The following is a 3,372-nucleotide window of genomic DNA, read 5'->3' as shown; positions in this document are numbered from 1 at the left end:
TTTTCAGTTTTTTTTAATAGGCAGTAATAGTCTCAAAAATATTTCTCTTCATCAGATGTTTGATCCCCTTGCAAAACTTTTGGTCTTTGAGCTTGAACGTGGAGCTGAAAAAATCAAATAAGCACTGTAAAGAAAGGCAAGGTCTGCAAAAACATTAAAACTGAAAACTGCCACTTTAAGACTGCCTTTTTATTAGGGAGTCAGCACCAATAAGTCAAGAGAATTTTGTTCTTTGTTCTTAAGACTCCCTGAACTTCAATTACAAATTGTAAATCAGTTTGACCCAAGGTCACAAAGTAGAAAAGCCAGGATTTCAACTCCAGTCTCCCTGACTTGTAAGCAGACTGCTGTTTCCACTGCTCCGTGTTACATAAGCTTGCTAATAACCATTACAATCTTCTTGTACTTCCCTCCCCAGACCTCTCAGAACTGGGCACTCTACCGCTACCACCATTCCTTAACAAACATTAAGGCAGCCTCAGTTACAAATCCTAAAGTCCCTGTCATTCCACACTTCTGACCTAATTGATATGCAGAAAATTCATGATATGATATAGAAAAATATTTACCTTTACTCCATCAATAACATGGTTTTCCTGTTGTAGTGCATTCTGAAGTTCTTCTTCTGAAGAAAAATGAATCCAGCCCATACCTCTATGAAAGCCAGTCTCTTTGTCCTAAAAATTCAAAATTTAAGAAAACTTGAATCATGAACCTGAAAATGTTTCCCATGAGCTCCAAATCAAACTACCAACTTTCTCATCTGCCCAAAATGGGATAAAAGACATTTTACTGTCCATAACCTTGCTTTAATATGTATTCACCCTCCTAGTTACCCAAAGCTTAATCTCTACATTATTCTTAACATTCTCTTTGCTTTTCTGCTGCCATTGAAGTAAAATATCGGAATGAGCTTTCTGTGTCATTCTCGATACAAACCGCACTAACAGCAGTAGTCAAGGGAAATTTTAATCCCATAAAAAAGTACTCTCGTTTCTAACTTTCTCACTTCTAGACACTAGAAAACTAAACTTCAAAACCTAGTTGCATTTCTGGCAATTTCTATGACCACCCTCATCACCACCATTACCATTATCACATGTTCCTAATGAAAAACAGGAAAAATATATCTATTATCCTTATTTACCTAGTTCCAGACCTGTGGTTAATTTAAGCAATCTTGCTACTTTAACTTGTGAAAAAGGCAGAGTGCATATATCAGTCAAGCTTATACATCAGCATATGTAGAAAAAATTCTAGTGTGCTTGCATGCAACTGCCCCCCTACCCTCCCCACCAGCCCTAATATGTAAACGACAAATGACAAGATGTCACTATTCAATGCACATCATCAGTCTTATTACAAATTTATGTTCTGCTCTGCACCCCTAAAAAATTCTTAGAGTGCCCCTATATTTCAAAGGTAACTTAATAAGTATTAACTGATAACAAGGAAAGTTTCTGGTAATATGCTAGTGATTCACTCCTTACCTCAGGCAACAAGACAATTTCTAAAGCACTTTCTACCTCCATATGACCATTTCCATGAGTAAAAGCCTTAAAAATTTGTGTTAAAACTTAGACATGCTACATCTAAGACAGGGATCTGGATTTCCAATTTGAGTACAATGAACTTAACTAGAAACTAATTTTTTTCCTGTTATATTTTGTTTTACCAAGAATCAAAGCCTATTTTTAAGATCTGTTAACTCCAGGACCTAAATTATTTTGTTTATACTTTTAAGAGTGAAATGACAACCAAGAAACAGCTGTTAATTTTTTTTGTAGAAACTTTTCAAGAAATACCAATTTCATACTCTTTGTAAAATTATAGTTTTTAAGCGTATAGAAATATTTTCATGTCCATAATACACATGCCTCATTCTTTTAGTCAACAGTATAAAATTCCACTGTATCAATGAATATATAATCCCACTAATGAAGTTAGGTTCTTTCCAGTTATGAAATTATTAACGCTGCTTTGAATGTTTTGACCACACATTTCTGTAGAATAAATTCCTAGAAATGGAATTGCTAAATCAAAGCAAATGCAAATTCAAAAATGAAGGTACCCATTAAATGTCAGTTTCCCTACACCTTCACTGGCATTAGAGATGAGTAATCTGTTAGATTTTGGAAGGCAAGTAACATTAAACCAAGAATTAAGAACTTAAGATAATTTGGGTTGATATTTTACCACAGCCTTTTCAGTCCATAAGGAAAAAAGGGGTAGTATTAGTGAAGGGTGTGTAAACTATGTGTACTCACATCCCACCCCCAAAAAATCAGTAATTCTAGAAAGCCCACAGAAAATACAGCCTGGGATAAAGTAGAACAAATTCTATATTGATTTCTAAACCTTCACGAGAAAGCACATTTATTACATTTAAACATGAAAATACTTTTAAAAAAGGACTCAATGAAGATAAAGGTTAAAATGCATATTCTCCATCAATAAGTTTTATGATAAAACTATCCTTCACTATCTCAACCATTATAACACTGTAGTAAGCAGAACTGTAAAACGGCCCCATGGTCTCCACATGTGCCATTGTATTACCCCCTGTATAACCCCTCCCCTGAGTGTGGAAGGGACCTGTGACATGCTAACCAAAAGAAGATGGTGAAAGTGATGGGATGTTACTCCCTTGATCAGGTTATAAAGGATGGTGATGGGGTGTCACTCCCATGACTGCATTATAAGACTGCCTTAGCAGACTGGAGAAAGAAACTCCCTTGCCGATTTTGAGGAAGCAAGCCGCCATGCTGGGAAATAGCCTACAGAGAAGCCAGGTAACAAGGAACTGTGGGCAGTCCCTAGGATCTGAGAGCAGCCTCCAGCTGAAAGCCAGCAAGAAAGCAGACACCTCAGTACTACAGCTGAAAGAAAATTCTGCCAACAACCTGTAGGAGCGTGAAAATCAATCTTTGCCAGTTGTGCCTCTGATAAGACCAAAGCCCCGGCTGAGTGAGGACCCAGCCAGGTAGTTCCCAGACTCCTGATCGGCAGAAACTGTGAAAGAATATAGGTGTGTTGTCTTGAGTCATTAAGTGTGTAGTAATTTGTTATGCGACAATAAAAAACTAACACAAATGACTAAGATAAGGGTTTTTTTTACCTTTTAATCAGTATCATCCATAATTTTAGAAATCTTTTAGAATTTAGAAATTTTAAAACTCTGAATAGCTTCACTCCATTAGACATTCAGATAAGTTGATATGCTTTGACAAAATTAAAAATTAGAGGATAACATTAATACTTTTTAAAAATATAAACTAATACTCACAAAAGGTAGAGTGCACTTTCGTACATGGCCAAATTGTGCAAAGTGTTCTCTCAGCTCACCTGTATAGGAGAAAACATGTCAGTAAT

Source organism: Pteropus vampyrus, unplaced genomic scaffold (genome assembly GCF_000151845.1).
Source record: "Pteropus vampyrus isolate Shadow unplaced genomic scaffold, Pvam_2.0 Scaffold32, whole genome shotgun sequence".
Classification (NCBI taxonomy): Eukaryota; Metazoa; Chordata; class Mammalia; order Chiroptera; family Pteropodidae; genus Pteropus; species Pteropus vampyrus.
The sequence above is the reverse complement of the archived record's forward strand: the minus strand, read 5'-3'. Positions refer to the sequence as shown.